The sequence below is a fragment of the Neophocaena asiaeorientalis genome, unplaced genomic scaffold (genome assembly GCF_003031525.2).
Source record: "Neophocaena asiaeorientalis asiaeorientalis breed wild unplaced genomic scaffold, Neophocaena_asiaeorientalis_V1.1 scaffold134, whole genome shotgun sequence".
Classification (NCBI taxonomy): domain Eukaryota; kingdom Metazoa; phylum Chordata; class Mammalia; order Artiodactyla; family Phocoenidae; genus Neophocaena; species Neophocaena asiaeorientalis.
The window spans coordinates 13494417-13514353 of NW_020185339.1; the positions used below are offsets into that span (position 1 = coordinate 13494417).

Below are 19937 nucleotides of genomic sequence, written 5' to 3' on the forward strand. Positions count from 1 at the left end.
CTAGTATAGCATTTGTGTCTTTCCACATTTTCTCCCCTTTCGCATCCTTCACTATTTTCTATGGGTAAAACCTCCAACTCCTTAGCCTGAAACACAAAGACCTTGACAATCCAGCCAGAACTCTCCTTCCAGCTTTATGTCCCGCTGCCCTCCCCCCGCATCTCTAGGAGCTACACTCCAATCTCACAGGACTACCCACCATTCCCTGTAAATAACATGTACCATAACACAGCCCACACTGCTGACAGGGTGTTTCTTCTATCCAAGGGGCTCTTCCTACCTTCTCAACCTAAAAAATCTTATCTCAGAGGTCACCTTTAAAACCGGTCACTCCCTCCTCTGTGCTCCTAAAACAGTTAGCACTTAATTAAATTATACTATTTTATCACATGGTATTGTGGTTATTTGTTTACTCATCTGTCTCCTTCACTAGACTTGAGCTCTTGCAGGGCAAAGACAATATCTCATTTTCTACATCTGCCTTGGGCCCAACAATGCCCGGCACAAAATAGCTACTCAACCAATGTATGTTCATCAGCGTTAGTTATTGAGAGTCAACAGCTTGCTGAACAACCCCTTTCCTGACCCATAACTTAACACTCAGCACCAGGCTTAGCCTGGTTGGGTTCTGAGACCAACCACAGTTACCCAGGAGGGTATGAAGATAATCTTACTCAGGTAACACAGAATCAAAGGGATACTGAGTCTCAATCTGCTTTGAAATTATGGCCTAGTTATAGGACCTGGGTTTTGGTCTTGATCTTGGGAACATACCCTCAACTCATCACTACATCCACTTTACTCTCGTGTGACCAAGTTTCTGTTTTGTTACATGCTGTCCCAAGGACTATGAAAAATGAGATTCTTCTCTTTCTTAATGCAATGAAAATTGCAAGACATCAAGAAGCTAGCCAAAAAATTTCACTCTTAATTCCCTATTAAGCACGATGTTAAGAGCACCCATACCTGTTTTGCTTCTAGTCCTTGACTTAAAGGTGAGCTTCTTCAAGCGGCTAAACCGTTCCTGTCATGGCTCACTTAGCAATAGGGGCTTTACCCAGACACAGGTAAAGGCGAGTGGTGTACGGGCACTGGGACGTTTCTAAAGCATTGCTGCAAATGTTTTGACATTTCCCCTATCTAAAAGTGGCATATCGGTCCCCAGTCTTTGAATATGGGTGGGTATGTGACTACTTTGAGCGATAAAGTATGACAGAACTGTTGCTGTGTAACTTCTGAGGCTAGATCATTAAAGGCCATGCAGCTTCCCCTTATTCACTGGAATACTGCTCTTGGAGCCCTAAGCCACTATGTAAGAATTTTGACTACTTTGAGCCAAGTATAGGTGCTCCAGTAGACAGCTCAGCCTTCCAGTTATCCCTACCAGGTGCCGTTCTGTACCCTCTAAACCAATCATTCCACCAGCCGAATATTACCAAGTCACCTCCATCAATGTTATTTGAACAGAAAAATCACCTAGCTGAGCCCAGTTCAAATTTATGACCAATATAATCATGATATGTAATGGAATGATTGTTATTTTAAGTCACTAAGTTTGGGGGTAGTTTTTCATGCAACAATAGGTAACGGCAACAGAGGTAGACAATGAAATGCCCTGATTCCTTTTATTGTTTTCCTCAGGGAAGAAACTGAATTTCTATAGCATTACTGAAGTTGCTGATAGACACATTTTTCATTAATTTTTTAACGGAAACCTAAAAAGCAAGCAAGTATGATTTCTAAAATTAAAAGGAACTATTGCCAGGAGATTTGCAAATGTAGTATTTCTCTTTCCTCATTACAGACTTGGAGCCCATCTCCGGGAATAGATACACAGACTTGTGTGCTTTCTTAAATACAATAGACAATAGTTACAGTGTCTGTTAATCCCATCTGCTTCCCTGGAAAAGGAAAACTCATTACGTGAGACTGTCAAGAGGTCTCAGATTCCATGAAGGGGAATTTTTCTCTATATCTCCTATAACATAAGCCTAATATCTAGTTATTTCAAGATTTGCATAGTACCTAATCTATATCTCTAGCAGGGCTTACCCCCTTCTACTTTGCATTTTAGTTTATTTCTATAGCAATCACAGTTTAATTGCAAAGACAGAATGTAGTTTAAGCAGGAAGAAGTCTTTTGTAGGATATTAAGTGACTTGTCAAATTGTTGGGAGGATGAAAGAAAAAGAATTTAGACTGAACCACACGGCAGAGCCAAGCCACTAAGTTTGCTGCTGCCTCCTCTGTGATCAAAAAACCACTGACTCTTCAATTATATCACCACTACCATGATCAGGAAGCCACCATGATTGGGAAGCCACCACAATCTGGTGGTTATCCCAGCCCCAGAACCACACCATTTTGGCTGCAATCTGCCCCAGCAGAATAGATGCCATGAACTCCATCTCTGAACACCCACAACCAAAAACTCAGTGACCCTGGTCACAGGCAGAAAGAGCAGAAGGAGAAGATGTTATGGCTTCTAGTTTGCTTGTGTTTTCTTAATTTCCCTCAAGTGCATATGCGTGGTTGAACCTAAGAACATTAGGTTAGGTTCACATCCAGAGTGTAGCAGCAATAGAATCTGGGAAATGCAGTTTTTGCTTTTGCTTTTATTTGTTTAACTTTCCAGGCTTTGTAGTATAAAAAGGCACACTTGAAAATAAGTGGGATGGATTTGAATGCCAGTCTACAATATCATCATAATGTGTATTTCTTCTACTGGACTACAAGCAATTTGCATCTACTTTTCTGTCCCATCTCCCAAAGCATCTAGCAATTTCCAGGGAGTCAATTGTTTGAGATAAGGAAGGGGGTTTAGTGAGGAAAAGAAGAGAGAAGAATCATGAAGTCCCACACACCTCTTTCAAGTCCCCACCAGGAAATGGAGTCTTCAAGGGCAGGATAATATGACGTGAGTCTTAAAACGGCCTCTGTCTTAGATATTGCCCATTTCTCCTGTCTGCTCTCAGGTCCACTTTCCACTCATGCCACCCTGCTTTGCGCCATGGGAAGCTGACCTCTAGAGATGGCTCCACCTGAGTTCTTGTGCCCTCTGACTTCTGGTTAGGCTTTGGCACGGAGAGAGTGTCAGATTATTTGTCCCCCAGACTTCTTCTGTGGTTCAGCTATAGCTACTACTTTCTCTATCTAACGTAACTGGGCAAGTGGGCTCGTTGCCTGCTGCACAACAGAAAGACCAAATGCCAAGGCAAAGGTGTTTTGCAGAGAGAAAAAGGCTTTACTGCAGGGTAGCCAAGCAAGGAGACAGGAGGCAATACTCAGATTTGTCTCCCCATCAGCTGTTGAGTGGGATTTTTATGTTGGAAGAGAGAGATGGGCTGGAGAGTGATTGGTGGAAAGTAATTTGTAAGTTTCAAGAGTTCTCTGCAGAGATGTGACTGTTCTTCATGCCTCTTCATGGGTAGCACGTGCAAATCTGAAGAGGGTCCGTATGTAGCATGGGATGGATAACTCAACCTGTGGTGTCTAAGGTTAACTATCAGTTGTCCTAGTCCCTCAATGTGCCTGCTTCTGTCGGGCTGCCAGCAAGTTGTTTCCATGTCTGTGGTTTTCCTGGAACTCTGCAAAACAAGCTTGGTGTTCTTGATGTATCATTTTGTTTCTGTTTTGTTTCTACCTTATGGGCCTTGGGTGTGTAAAGTACAGGGTATGGTTTCATGAATGCCAGTACCCGAATCAGAGGCCCTGTTAGGTGGCCCCAATCTGCCAGCCACAGCTCTCACTAGGGTCTGCTAACTGCTCCTCCTCTTGTCCTTTCAGGGCCCATAGTATCAGTGGCTTCCCACTAATACTAGTCACAGAATGCATCACCATGCTTAACCCTAATAAGGGTACTGGTTAATGAGGGTTCTGTGTGTCAGCTGCCAGGACACAGACTTCAGTGATGGTGAGCATTTCCAGACCCCATCAGCCCACACGCTCTCCCACCTCTTCACAGCACATTCCATGCTCTACCTGTCTGGTCAGACTTTCCTCCTTTGGCTGAAGCTGAGTCAGCTTCCTCATGGTGCCCACGGTCCATGAGGCAGTTGTGGTTCCACATAAAGTGTGTCATGATCAAGGGAGCTGGGTCTGAGAGGACAAACGACTGCCATTGGCTGGATTTACCTGCTCAATTTCACCCCACCTGTAAAGATGAGACAAGCAACCACCTGTCAGGACTGGTGCAAAGATTAAATAAGGTGGTTATGTACGTCAAACAGCTGAGTGAACTGTAGATGGTTTTACAAATATTAGCTATTACCTAAACATTTCCAGAGCATGGAGTTCTTTCCTTTCATCTTTGCTACTACATTTTTCCTTCTGCTAATTAAGTTTCTTATCAGTACTGATATTTTAACTAGTATTGCAATCCTGGTGGTCTAAATCTTTGTTCCAGGGAGAGAGGAATGAGGAGGGGGAAAAGGCAAGGCAGAGGTGGCATAGAAAAAGCCATTTTCACTCCTAAGTAGAAAATACTACCCCAGGGGCCCGAAAATTTCTCACTTATTAACTTGGGATGGAGAATTGGCAGAAAAAGTCATTACTATGGTTTGCGTCTGTGGTAAGTCAGCTGAGACTTTAGCCTTGGGCTGAAATAGATGGTTTAGAGTAATTGTGACAGGATGAAACCAGAGTCAAGTGTGGCCAATCTGTGATTTCCACGGCACTTGCGCCCCAGTTGTTCTAGATCTCCTCCAGATCGTGGACAGCTTTTAGGATTTTAGCTAAAAGAGTGGCCGGGACAGCTGGACAGCGTGGCAGTGTTTTCATAGGCTTGGAATCCTGACTTTCCATTTTACCCGACAAAGAAGCTTTTAAAATATTTAGGGGCTCTAATTACAAGCAATGATAAAAGGCCTCTTAAGGCAAGCTTCATATAATTATAAAAGATTAAAGTTTTTAAAAGAATTTACAGGTTTAGGGAGAATGATTTAATTGTGTCAGAAACATTAAAATTAAGTTATACAATCCAGGTAAAATTTACCAAAATTTTCCAGAAGACTATTTGAAAAAAGATGGTCTACATGTTGAACTATTCTAGTACAATCATATATCCCAAATCTAAACTGAGTCATATTAAGCCGCAAAAGTAAGTCATATCTGGACTAAAAATTATGACATTATTCCATTATGATAAGAATTTATGCCTCACTGCCTAAACACAAACCGTTTTAAGAGAAAACTGAAAAAGTTATCTGTCCCCTCACATTCAGGGTACATAAATCTTCCCTGAAGGGATGATAGTAAAAGTACTTAATAACTGGTATGCACAAGCTCCCACCAAGTAGAGCAGATCCCACTATGATCTGCCTTGTGGCTGAACCAGTACGTCCCACCTGAGTACCAGCTCCACCTGCATCCCATGCACCAGCTCTTGCTCATCACCTGCAGTGGTTCCTCAGCCTGCACCAAAACAGTCCGCCATCCAGAGTATTCCACATTTTCCAAAATGTAACCCAGATTCTTTAGGATAGTCTTATTCTTTGCTGTCTACCTTCTCCGTTCCACTACCAAAGGCAACTTGCAACTTCTTGGCAACTCATGAGAACGTGATCCCCTTAGCAGGCAGAGCACAGCTCCACATAACAGATGTTGTCTTGAACAACATCTGGCCTCAGTGAATCATTGCTTCCATTTTTTGATGTATGTGGCTGTCCCCACTTATCAGAGAGTAATGGCAGGTGGGGACAGCTGAGCTGAATCAAACCTGCTGAGATGTCACTCATCACCACAAGCCTGTGGCCTCCATCCTGATCAGCCCAGTAAAAAAATCAAAAACAAAGAGTTCCCGTTATGAAAGAGTCAGCCAGCTCAGTGGCAAGTAGGTTTTTCATTTTGGGGGTTTCAAATTGAGTAGCTCTTCCTTTAAGCCCCTTGTTTGGGCTTTCCCAGCCACCTACAGTTAGCTTTATTTGCACTTACCGTACTGGATTGAAATCATCTCCTTGCATGTCTGTCTCTGCTGCTACGTCTCTTTAAGGGCAAGCGGCTTGTCTCATTCTTCTCTGTATCCCCAGCACCTAACCTGGTGCCAGGCACATTGCCGTGTGCTCAGAAAAAGTTTGTTGACCCGAACAGAATTAGCCTTAGTCTGAAATGAAGAAAAAAAATTGAACCAGTGATCTATCTGGATCCACTTCGTGGTTAATGCAATATAAGAAAAGGATTGTTAATTAATTAAATTATATTTAATGTTTTATAATTATTTCCAGTCTAAGAATTTTCATAGTTGATGAGAATGAATTTGACACCCATGGATGGAAGCTCTCAAAGCATACCTTTAATGTTAGATTTAAACACGAATCGAAAGTAAGCCAATATCCTTTAAATTGTCTAGCATTCTCTTTTTAAAAATTATCTGTAAAATAATTTTCTTAAAAATGGAAAATAATCAGTCTAATGAGTCTTTTTTAAATGGTCCCAGATTAAAGTTTTCCAAAAATGAAAGTTATAACTATTACTGTAGTTTTAAACAGAGATATGAATCATAGGAACCGATTTTTCCTTTACTTAAAAAAGTAACTCATTGATTTCTTTTTATTTTAAAAGGAATACATGTTCATTAATGAAACTTAGAAAAATATGGAAAAGGTCAAGAAAAAATCACCATAATCTATAGTTCAAAGATAGTGGAAATAGTTTATTTCTTCTTAGTCTTGTTTCAATGCCTATGCATATTTTTTACGTGGCTGACATTGTATTATGTATATGGTTTCATATCTGACTTTCCTACTTAATGTCATAGCTTAAAGTTCATTTAAAAGATAAAATGGTGACGCTGCTGTGCTCTTGGTCAGTACCCCTCTGGTCTGGCCTTTTTCATGTTGGTGAGTGACTAGCTGAGTGTTTCATCCTTGTCAGCAGTGCCCCGCCCTGGGTAGAGATTGGCTGGGTTGCCTTATGGTCTCCGGCTTTACACACAACTGGGTTTTATTTTCAATTTAATCTGGGTTTTCTTTCAAAATCCCCAACCAAATCTCGGACTTTACAAGAAGTAGGAGGAGAACAACAAATGTGACTAAAGGGACATCTGAAGAAGGAAGGAACTCAGGCTGCTCTCTCTCAATACGGAGGAGGATAGTGACCACGTGGCTCCCAGTGGAACCTGGGAATTAGGATTAACTTTCCCTTCAGTCTTATCCTGGGGATCTTCTGTGGCCTCTCCCACTCCCCCCTCACCCTTCTCCACCTGCTATGTTCCCTGGGAGGCTGGCCCAATGCAATTCCCGGGCTCTCTTGCCCTCAAATTACCCACTTTAAGGGGGCTTTTGTTTCCTGCCAAGCCTCTATTGACAGAAATATTTAACCCACATGACCTTCTTCCAAGGCTAGGGTACTTCATTCAGTCTTCAGAGTTAAGCTATTACCTGAGTTTCCTTAAGAGGGTTATTTGGGGATAATGAATGTATAAATAACCTATCTCCACTTCCAGCAAGCAGCTATTTATAGTGGCCGTGCTGCTCTTACTGGTGATGGTGATGGTGAATACAGTAATAACAGCTTTTGTCATGCTCCTATTCAATGCCTGGGCCAGATCCTCAGAACAGATCAGCAAGGTGGCTTTTGTTCCCATTTCAGAGTTGAGAAAATCAAGTACCTAGAAATTTAGGTAACTTTTACCTAATATCACACAAACTAATGCATGCACGTCCAATGCTTCACCTCCTTCAAATCTCGCCTCAAATGACATTTTCTCAGATAGACCTTACCTGACTAGCCAGTTTTTTAAAAATTTATTTTATTGACGTATGGTTGATTTACACTGTTAGTTTCTGGTGTACAGCAAAGTGATTCAGTTATACATGTATATAATAGATTGCATTTGCTAATCCCAAACTCCCAATCCATCCCTCCCCCACCCACCACTAGTTAGTTTTAACATTTTCTACCCCCTCCCCTGCTTTGTCTCCTTAGCACTTTTTACCAGCTAACATACTGTGTTTTCTTCTCATTTATCTTTTTTAACATCTGTCTCATTCCCCTTGAACATAAGCTCTGTGAGGGCAGGGATCCTTGTTTTATTCACTGCTTTATCCCTGCACTTAAAACAGCTCCTGGCACATAGTGGAGCCTCCATGAGTATTTTTGAATGAGTGAATGATAAAGCTGGAATTCAGAGCCATGTCTGCCTGACTTGAAGGTCTTTGTTTTTCAACAATACCCTCCTTAGCAAGTCACCATCAAGGTAAATACATAACAACCTCAAAGAGAAAAAAAGGCAACAGCATTATTTTTAAACTAGATGCCACCATTATGCCACCTGCTATGACTGCAACATAAGACAGCTAATGAAAGAAAACAAAACGATGCTCACGTCTTTGTTTAAAAAAAATATGTTTACCATCAAGACACCCAGACATACGGTCAGGCGGTATGGGTTTTGCCAGAAGTGAGGTGCCATTTGGAATGAATACCAAGCAATGGATATGGGTGCTGACAGCAGCTACCCACTGTCGGATCCTTACAGGTGCTCAGTGAGTGAATGGAGGCTTTCTTCAGGGTCCGGGAAGCTGGATGGGGGAGGCCCGTAAGCCGAGCAAGCATGGCCTACTTGAGGGAGTGTGGGTCTGGAAGGGGCAGATATTCTGGAATTGAACCCTGAATATTGCCTTTTCCTGGCTGTTCAGATGCTTTATGCTTCCTTTCTCATGACACTTACTTAGGAAAAGGGGAAGGAAATAAGAGTTCATGAACAAAGTAAGAAATAAGTGCCTCATTGACATATATACACTACCAAATGTAAAATAGATAGCTAGTGGGAAGAAGCTGTGTAGAACAGCGAGATCAGCTTGGTGCTTTGTGACCACCTAGAGGGGTGGGATAGGGAGGGGGGGAGGGAGACGCAAGAGGGAAGAGATATGGGGATGGATGGACATGTATAGCTGATTCACTTTGTTATACAGCAGAAACTAACATAACACTGTAAAGCAATTATACTCAAAGATGTAAAAAAAAAAAAGGAAAGAAGCACAGCAGAAAGCCCGTGTTTTCCAACTACGTATATGCCAGGAAGATGATTATTAGCAGGCAATTTGAGCATGGGCAGTGACCTCAGACGTACATGGCTTTACCTGCCTGCTGTACCACTCACTTTAACCTTGGGCAAGTTAATCAACCTTTCTAAACCTCAGTTATGGTTGGAGGATAATGGTATTTATCTCGTTATTGTAAAGATTATAGGAGATAATTCTTGTACTTGACACATAAGAGATGACCGATAAATTCTGTGCTCAGAGATCACAGTTATACTGTCCAATGACTGGATTCTAATGGAGTGCTCTCCTAGCCAGAGAAGGCTGTCATTTTCTCCAGCACCAGTTCTCAACATTACAGCGAGAGGCAGTTTTGATAGAGGACCTCAGGAAATTCTCCCTTACAGGTTCTGAAACATAGGATATCACCAGGTGACAATGTTTCCTTCCCATAGGAAGCAGGTAGAATTAAGAGACTGGACTATTAGTGTGGTTCTTAAGCAAAGCATTAAGTTCTCTGGGTGCCCCTTCCCAGAGACAGGCTCCAGATTGTTCAGAGTCTTCTTAGTCAGAGATAATGCCTGCTTGCTGCTTGACATTTCTATTAGAGTTATGTTGAAACTTGCCTTTCAGTGTCCCAAATGAGATAGGAAAATTATGTGTGACTGTCGCTAAGGGCCTGTAATTTATTCCCTTAAAGAAAGTATTAAAATGTTCAGAATACCTCCCCCTTAGGAATTGTAGCCCACCAGGCCCACTGGGCTGACCTGCAATACATGAGTCCTCCCTGTCTTGTCTGCTAGGAATCTAGACATTGACTACTAGAACACAAGGCGTTTACATTTACACTTAAGTTGGTTGAACAAAATTAAAAATTCAGTTCCTTAGTTGCACTAGCCACATTTCTAGCGTTCAATAGCCATATGTGTCTAGTGGCTACCATATTGGATAGTGCAAATATGCAATATTTCCATCATTACAGAGAGTTCTCTTGGAGAATGCTGCTCTAGAGGGTAGTGTCAGCTTAAAGCCCAGATCGATTCAGTCAAGTGAAAAGTCCCATTTTCAGGCCAGGGCTGCAAGCAGTGGGGGTAAGATTTGAATATTTCTTAGCCTCGAATTTCAAAAGGAAAATAAGAGACCATAAAATCCTTTCAGCTGGACTCTCAGTGTCCCTAAACATCCATGTTGCTGTGATTTTTTAAAAAATGAAATAAGAGTCCAGAGAGCAGAATCATGCCTGCATTTCTGCCAGATCTTAAGATAACGGTTCAAATTTCCCCCAAAATACCCTTTGACTGTTAAGCAGTAAGTCAAGCACACACTTGGAATCCTGAAGACTGTTCACTCAGTTCCTTGCTGAAGGGTCAAACCTTGTTCCAGTTAAGGAGGAGGGGGCTCTGGAAATTCTTAGCCACAAGAACAGGGTCATGGTCCTAGAGGTCTAGGAATGTCCCATGACTCAGATCACCACATAGTACCCCATGACCCTCTCCATTATGTCTTCTTCCCCACCAAACACCTGCCCTTAGTCATCTTTAACCTTTTCTATTTCACTCCCTGCCTCGCCTCCTTTTATATCCAACTTCCAGCTTGAGCTGCAGGTCACTCTCAGTCATTACAGGCTCCACCTATGGGTAAGGTGCAGTGCGGGGTAGGGGGGGTGGGAGGTCCTTCATACCTTTGAGGGTAGAGCAGGATAGTATCAGAGACCCCCATGGTCATCTGACTGCAGGGCCACAGAATAAGGTATCTAAAAAGCAATCAGAACTTTTGCACTGTAAGAGAGCACAAACAAAACAAAAACCTCTTGCTAGTAGTTTGCCAGTGTCTTATTCTGAGTTTCTGGCTCCTTACCAGTCTTGAGTCAAATTTTTAAAAGCTTTTAGCCTCAGGAGTAGCTGAGTCCTAGAACAGAAGGCATGAAAAGACTTGTTCTGCCGCGTTAGTAACCTCTACTAACCCACAGGTTCACGGTCGTAGAGTGCATCCTCAGTGCCAAATAAAATGAGAGATTTCTGAATTAGAAGCATGGGAGAGTCTTAAATTAAACAAGCAAACAAAAACCATCCCATTTCCAAATGAAATAAGTTAAAGGTAAGGTGGTTGCCCCACAGTTTGGCTAAAGGTCTAGTAACCTCCCCAAGTCAGTGTTTGTGAAGTTCTTCACTTTTTAGAAAAACAGATCAACGGTCCCACAACCATCTCCTTGTGCAACTTATATTTTTCCTGCTGGGCCTTGCCATCTTTAGGATAATGTGTGCTCACTTACACAGCGCTGCCACTGCTTATGGAAAAAGCACACTGTGGCCCAGCGATTTTCAAAACCCACAAAGCTGTGGAAGCCACTCTCCAAATGAAATCTGACCAGACTCCCAGTTATTAAAAGAAATAGAAGTGAAGCTGCTCCAGCTGAAGAAGCGAGCCCCAGGCTATCCTCTCGGAGGGTCTTCAGAAGCTTGAGGGCTTGCAGAGACCTGTTAGAGCCTCACTTCTCCAGATGGACTCAGAAACCTCACCTTAGACATTTCAAAGTCAAGGACGCTTGGATTAATAAGATCATCTTCTGTCACTTGCAAAGTTTATAAAAGAGATTCAACACCATTATCTCAAGGACAAAACAACCTCAGGGATCCAAGGATTAAAAAGAATCAGCCATCCACATGTTTATTTTTCTTCTGCCCCTCTCATGCAGAAGAGTGAATGCTATACAGTTTTAGTGCTGTTTTCGTGGGTCACTGCTACTGCTGTTACCTTTATGGCATGAGAAGGCGGCTTCTGCATGTGTATAGGCAAACGTCCATAAGACCAGTAAACGACCACACAAGAGATTTTAGAAAAAAGCAAAATTTCATTTTCAATTTACAAAACATTTTACAAATTATTACTTAGTATCACCTTTGCATTTAATTTAATTTAATTTTTTTTTAAACATCTTTATTGGGGTATAATTGCTTTACAATGGTGTGCATTTGATTTTAAAAGGCATAGTATTTTCATACTAGGAGAAGAAAAAGAAGATATTGGTGCCAAGGGCAGCTGCATGACAATAGAAAAAAAGAAAAATGATCATGGGAGTTTTACAGTATTCTTAGAGGTGACTTTCATGCCCTGAAAAGATTGTTCACGGCCTTTTCTGTTTTCCTTTAAATTTTGAATTGCAATCTAAAAAGTTTTGTTCTTTCTTAAGATTTCAACTTATAAATCTTATTGCATTTACAAATCCAGAAGAGGTCAAAAATCACTTTTAATAGAGTTTATACAACTTAATTAAATAATATATTAAACATTTAAAATTGTATCTATAATTTAAATATATTTAATTTTTGTGCTTTAACTGGTTATCAAACAAACATTATCCTATCTTATATAATTCTTATATGTCTACTAAATTAAATTTACTAAAATGGTTAAAATTAAGTTCTTTTAATTTTCCAATTATTGCTTATAATCCAAGAAAATTTATCTTATCCCTCTGAGGTCTAAATCAATTAAGTCAATTAACTTTTTCTAAATTAGAATCACAACTTGCCAGATATCTTAATCTACCAAATTCTTAAAGTCTCCAAGTAATACTTAAAATACCAAATATATACAGATTATTCTAAACATTAGAGTATAAATAATTTGGGTTTTATTTACTTCATCATTTCCAATGAGGAAATAATTATGTCAGCTCAAACCACAGTGGTATTTTGTCCTAGTGCACTGACGTTTCCTATTGCACCAAGAAAACTTCTTTCCAGATCACAGGACTTATTCTTTTTCTTAAACCTGTGGGTCACATGGAGTCTGAACCCTAATAGTGGTCGTAACATGGTTCCATAACTTCCAAAAAGAGCAGGTGTTAGAGCCTGTTCCTGAGTTTAAATCATATCTTAACCTAATTCTTCCCTCAATGATCAGAAGTCTGTAACTCCACTAAAATTATAACTATGCATTTCTTTGGTTCTCCTAAGATATAAATGTCATTTAATTTAATTCGGCTCATCTTGAGGGTCGTTCTATTGGTCACAAATAAAATCTGCTAATAAAAAAAAGCAAAGAGGAAAAGAAAACTTTTAGAGGACTGAAAATAGTGAAACAAAAAGCCATATCAGTGAAACTGTGGAATTAAATACAATTTTATGGAGATGGTCTAAGCCCAAATAGTTTTGGGGACATACGCAATTACAGATAAAGGAAATGACTGAAACGCTAGTTAAATGGTCACTAATTAAGACCACTTAACCAAGGTGTATCATCTATCAGAACTGTAAACATGGAACTAAAGAGTAAGGAAGAAACAATGTTTAATTCTAATGCACAATCTATTACCAGAAACACATTTTTGTCAACACTGCTAAATATTTAGCCACATAAATTTATAACCCTGTTACCTGAGCCTGGCTAAATCTAAACAGGAAAGTCCTCTAGGCTGTTATTAGAAAATCCAGGTCACTGTTTAGAGTACAGAAGTTCTGTTTTTTCGCCACAGACTGATTTCATTAGAAAGTGCACATTTTATGTATTTAATGTACCCATTCATTTTATTCATCTACTTATTTATGCAGGTTCGTTACTATTTTTACCCAGAACAATCAGTAGCTTAATACAGTATAAGTTTAATCTGCAATCATGTCACAGCATAGTCCAGTATAGGTTGGGGCGGGGCTGGGTTTCTCTTCCTCACTGTCACTCGAGGACCCGAGTTTCTTACATCCAGAGTCCTTGGTTGAATCCTCTGTGTTCTGGCCAGCAGAAGGGGGCAGGAAGAGAGGATGGAGAATTCTGGGAAAGGTATTATGGGCTACACCTAGAAGCGGGCATCCTGATTTCTGCCTGCTTCCTATTGGATAGAACTTAGCCGCATGGCCTCACCTCCTTGAAAGAGCATCAGCTGGACCCAGGAGGAAAACAGAAGGAGCATGGTGAACAACTAGCCAGTCTCTGCTACATTACGTCATCGCTCTAGATTAATGTTTAATGTTGCATTCAGTAGTAGTTAAATCAATCAGATGAAATTATAATCAGAATACAAATTGATGAGGATGACACTAAACTGGTATAATTTTATCATGCATGCTCACACCACAGCAGGAAAAGTACTGGTGGTCATACTCTTGTATCACTTAATTTCTTATGCACCACGTTTGCACAACTTTCTACAAGTAGAAACTACAGCTCTGAGATAGATGCTTGATAAGTGCTTGGTTTTTGTTTTGTTTTGTTTTTTTCTAAAGGAGACATTTATGGTCAACTTTCCAAATAGAAAATGCTACCAGATCACAGTGACTACTTGGTGAGAGCTCATCTTTATATTATGATCCATTTTAGGAAGTACAAGTTTACTAAGAAGGGACATAATTTACCATGACTCATGTTTTAGGAATAAACTCTTAGCTGGGTGGAGCCTCAGGAAGTAAGAGACTGGAGACATGGAGGCTACTGCCAGCGACACTGCACATCAAACCCATGGCCAGTAAGACATGGTTCTGAGTCCCTGATGAACCTCTCACTAGCTCCGAGACCGTGGACATATTAACTAACCTCTATAAGCTTCAATTTCCTTATCTGTAAAATGAGGATAAGACAACCTTTCAAAGAGATGTGAGAATTAAACATCCATTTCTCTCACTAGAATTTAAAGTCAGTGAAGCTAGAAACCTCTTCCTTACTATCATATTCCTGGCACAGGCTAAGTTTTCAATACTAGGTAGTTTTAATGATAGCTTAATAATGCTTTACTATTATCATTACCCATACAAATATATTCAGGAGACAGCTAAAAATTCAAGTTTTTAATTCAGGAGTAGTGCACCCCTGAGATCCAGGCAAGAGGGGGCCTGTCCTGGGCCTGGGTTTCAGAGCAGGGCTACTCATGTGGTGGTCCGGGGACTAGTCAGTCCACAAACTGCTACTGGGCCACATGGGATAAGTACAGAAATTGAGAGAAAGCATTTAGAAACTTCTGAACCAATTTGATATCGGTGCATCATATCATTAAACAGGGTATAGACCAGTTTGAAATTGAGTGGTGAGTCACATGCGGTGTAGACTGCAGACATCAAGGACAGCAGGACCACTTTTCAACATATATTTTTAAAAAATTTTTATTGAAGTATAGTTGTAAAATATTGTGTAAGTTACAGGTGTACAATATAGTGATTTACCATTTTTAAGGGTTATACTCCATTTATAGTTATTATAAAATATTGGCTATATTCCCCAGGTTGTACAGATTGTGCCACCAGGGAAGCCCCCTAATACATTTTTTTGACGTCTTTATTGGAGTATAATTGCTTTACAATGTTGTGTTAGTTTCTGCTGTATAACAAAGTGAATCAGCTATACGTATACATATATTCCCTTATCTCCACAGAGCACGGAGCTGATCTCCCTGTGCTATGCGGCTGCTTCCCACTAGCTATCTATTTTACATTGGGTAGTGTATATATGTCCATGCCACTCTCTCACTTCTATACCTAATTCTTTGTTCCACTTACTCCCCTACCCCTTTATTGCCCCTCCCCTCTTCCCTCTCCCCACTGGTAACCGCTACTTTGCTTTCTATATCAGTTGAGTCTGCTTCTTTTTTGTTATATTCACTAGTTTCAACACATGATATTTTAAGATTAGTCACCTATAACCCAAAAGTGAGTAAAATATAAGTAAATGAAAGCATTTCTTTATTTTTATGTTATTTTTATCATTTTCATCAAATCCGTTTTATTTATATAAATACATAATACATAATAATATGCTATAATATATTTAAATATTTTAAAATTAAAAAGTATATTTTTAACCCAATAGCTAAAGTAAGGATATAAACATTTAAAAAATTTAATTATAGTTGATTTAAAATGTTGTGTTAATTTCTGCCGTACAGCATAGTGATTCAGTTATACATATATATAACTTTTTTTCTTAATATTCTTTTCCATTATGATTTATCATAGGATACTGAATAGTTCTCTGCGCTATAGAGTAGGACCTTGTTGTTTATCCATTCCATATATAATAGCTTACATCTGCTGACCCCAGCCTCCCACTCCATCCCTTCCCTAACCCCCTGCCCTTTGGCAACCACAAGCCTGTTCTCTATGTCTGTGAGTCTGTTTCTGTTTCGTAGATAGTTTCATTTGTGTCGTATTTTAGATTCCACATATAAGTGATATCATACGGTATTTGTCTTTCTCTTTCTGACTTCACTTCTCTAGTTGCATCCATGTTGCTACAATTGGCATTATTTTTTCTTTTTATGGCTGAGTAGTATTCCATTGTATATATGTACCGCATCTTCTTTACCCATTCATCTGTTGATGGACATTTAATTTGTTTCCATGTCTTGGCTATTGTAAGTAGTGCTGCTGTGAACATTGGGGTGCATATATCTTTTTGGATTAGAGTTTTGTTTGGATGTATGCCCACGAATGGGATTGCTGGATCATATGGTAATTCTATTTTTAGTTTTCTGAGGAACCTCCATACTGTTTTCCACAGTGGCTGTACCAACTTACATTCCCACCAACAGGGTAGGAGGGTTCCCTTTTTTCCACATCCTCTCCAACATTTGTTATTTGCAGAGTTTTTAATGTGGCCATTCTCACTCTTGTGAGGTGGTACTTCACTGCAGTTTTGATTTGCATTTTTCTAATAATTAGCAATGCTGAGCATCTTTTCATGTGTCTCTTGGCCATTTGTATGTCTTCTTTGGAGAAATGTCTATTTAGGTCTTCTGCCCATTTTTCAATTGGGTTGTTTGTTTTTTTGTTGTTGAGTTGTATGAGCTGTTTGTATATTTTGGAAATTAAGCCCTGTAGGTCACAGTGTTTGCAAATATTTTCTTCCAATCTGTAGGTTGTCTTTTCATTTTGGGTTTGTTTGTTTGTTTTGATTTCCTTTGCTGTGCAAAAGCTTGTAAGTTTGATTAGGTCCCATTTGTTTATGTTTGCTTTTATTTCTATTGCCTTGGGAAACAGACCTAAGAAAACATTGCTATGATTTATGTTAGAGAATGTTTTGACTATTATCTCTTCTAGGAGTTTTATGGTGTCATGTCTTTTTTTTTTTTTTTTTTTTTTTTTTTTGGTGTCATGTCTTATGTTTAAGTCTTTAAGCCATTTTGAGTTTATTTTTGTTTTTGGTGAGAGAGTATGTTCTAACTTCATTGATTTACATGCAGCTGTCCAACTTTCCCTACACCACTTGCTGAAGAGACTATCTTTCTCCCATTGTATATTCTTGCCTCCCTTTTTAAAGATTAATTGACCATAGGTGTGTGGGTTTATCTCTGGGTTCTCTATTCTGCTCCATTGATCCATATGTCTGTTTTTGTGCCAATACCATGCTGTTTTGATTACTGTAGTTTTGTAGTATTGTCTGAAGTTTGGGAGGGTTATGCCTCCTGCTTTGTTCTTTTTCTTCAGAATTGCTTTGACACTTCTGTGTCTTTTATGTTCCATATAAATTTTAGGATTATTTTTTCTAATTCTGGGGAAAATGTCATGGGTAACTTGATAGGAATCACATTAAATCTGTAGATTGCTTTGGGTAGTATGGGCACTTTAACATATTAATTCTAAGGAAGAAAACTTTATATCATTTATTTTTTAACCCTAATTTACTGATTAGGGAACAAGTTTTTTGGTATTTTTTTTTTTACATTTATTTATTTTTGGCTGCATTGGGTCTTTGTTGTGGTGTGTGGGCTCTACATCCCATGCAGCCTTCTCTCTAGTTGTGGTGGGAGGGCTTAGTTGCCCCGCAGCATGTGGGATCTTAGTTCCCCAACCAGGGATCTAACCCACATCCCCTGCATTGGAAGGCAGATTCTTAACCACTGGACCACCAAGGAATTCCCTAAGAAACAAGTTTTACAGACTTCTTTTTCAAGAAAAGACACATTTCAAAATGTTAGTAGTAGTAAACCGAATGATAACAATAGAAGTGATTCTGAAAGAATGAATACCAAAAGAATTCATACCAGTTTTACTCAGGAATATGAGCCCTTGTTACTGAGCTCAGTTTGTAGCCATAATTGATGATGAAGTGCTAAAACTACTGTATATTATCTGTAGAAATGTACTGACTAATGAAGCAATGAAACCATCAAAACGTAGGTGGCTTTTGCTTATCAAATGTAAGCAATAAGTGAAAAGAGAATTATTTGAAAGAAAGAGTATTAAATTAAAAAATAGAGGATGATGTTAACTATTTCACATATAAGCAGCTTTGCAGTCTTCTTATAAAGTAGTGTTTGCGGTTGCTAAGACCAGGCAAACATACAGCTGCCAAGACATGAATGCAAGTCTAACAAAGATGTTGCCTTAGAAATGTTGGGTGATATGGGGGCAAAGGAGGTAGCTCAAAGGCCATCTTCCAGTGAAACTATAGTTCAGCATATTTGGGAACTGATTAATGATATGGAAGGCTAATTCACAGAAAAAAAAAAAGTGAAACTAGCAAAGTATCTTTCATTGAAACTAGATGAATGCACAAGCACTATTAAAATGGCCATCCTTTAGTGCAAGTATGATTTAAACATGACCATGATAGGAAGAAATAGTCCTTCTATTTTCTCACTTCATGCCTAATAAACATAACTGTGAACTGTATAAGACTATAAAGGATTACATTGTCCATAAATGTGTCTGGGTTAGGCTTTTGTGTAGGATTATATTCTGATGGCACAGCTGCAATGACTGGAAAGCATTCTGGGTTAGTTACCCTGTTTAAGGGACTGGTGCCAGAATGTAAATCAACATACTGCTTCCTTCAAAAGTTTCACTACAAAAGTCAGCTGAACTAAGTAGAAAATTTGTGGATCTAAAATCTTTCATAGGAAGATAATTTAAATTTCATTATGATTTCAGAGGATAAGTCATTAGAACTGGCTATTGATGGAGGACTAAGGATGAATTTTGCTCTATTTTGTATAAAAACTTTAAATGAGAAACCTAAGTTTGATCAAGTTACTCTGAAATATCTTCTTCTGTTTCGTCAAAATAACCCTGTGAGACTAGGTTCCCTACTCTGAGTATTATTAAAACAAAGCGTGGAAACCCGTTTGATGTACCTTGTTCCCTACAAGTGGCGTGTGATCATCAACCCAACAAGACTTAAGAGTTAGTAAGCAAGCTCACTTGTTTTATTAAAACCCTTAAATGTTTATATTAGTGGTGCTACTTAAAGTGGGCATATAGCATCTAACAGGGGGAATCATTTCATTCATAAATTTTTGTTTATGACCATGGAATAACCAAGAGTTATAAAATTAGTAGTGATTGCCTAGGTCAATCATTTATACACACACTTTCAAGAACAATATGCTCAATTTTTATAATTTTTCCCATCTTCTACATTTGTTCTGATTATATTGAAATATAATTTTATGTCTAAGAATCTATAAATAAATGAAGCTAATAATAAAAAATGTACACTCGAATATTGTGTGTATTTTTATCTCACTTTTCTAGTAATTCGTTTTTTTAATTGAATGAAAGATTCTTTAAATTCTATAGTGCTTTACAATTTTCAGCAGCTTCACACACATGATTTCATGTAATTCCATAATAACCCTTTTTCTCCTCCTACCCCAGTATTGCCCCTCCCCCTTCCCTTTTCCCACTGGTAATTAACTTGTTCTCTGTATCCGTGAGTCTGCTTCCTTTTTGTTTTATTCTCTAGTAACTTACTTTCATTGTATCAAAAGAAGTATTGATCTGTAACAGATTGGAAGTGGAAAAAAGGGGGTTAGATCCTTCTCGACAGATTGAGGAAGGCTGCTTTAAAGAGCCGGTCTGGCATAAGGGATCCATGGCTCAGAGGCAACCTGCTTACCCAGACTGCACAGTCCTAGGACCCAAAGACTCCCAGCCCCACAGGCCCTGAGCCTGTGTCCAGGACCCAAGCAAGCTTCTTCCCTGGGAACACATAGCTGAGGGTGAACGGTGCTGCCAGTGGGTGAAGCCC

General features: G+C 39.4%; 1 pseudogene; it reads left to right on the forward strand.

Annotated features, from left to right (window-relative positions):
- Positions 1-8382: 8382 nt before the first annotated feature.
- The window catches only part of LOC112394420 (40S ribosomal protein S10 pseudogene), a 39336-nt pseudogene continuing 27781 nt past the window's right edge, over positions 8383-19937 (forward strand).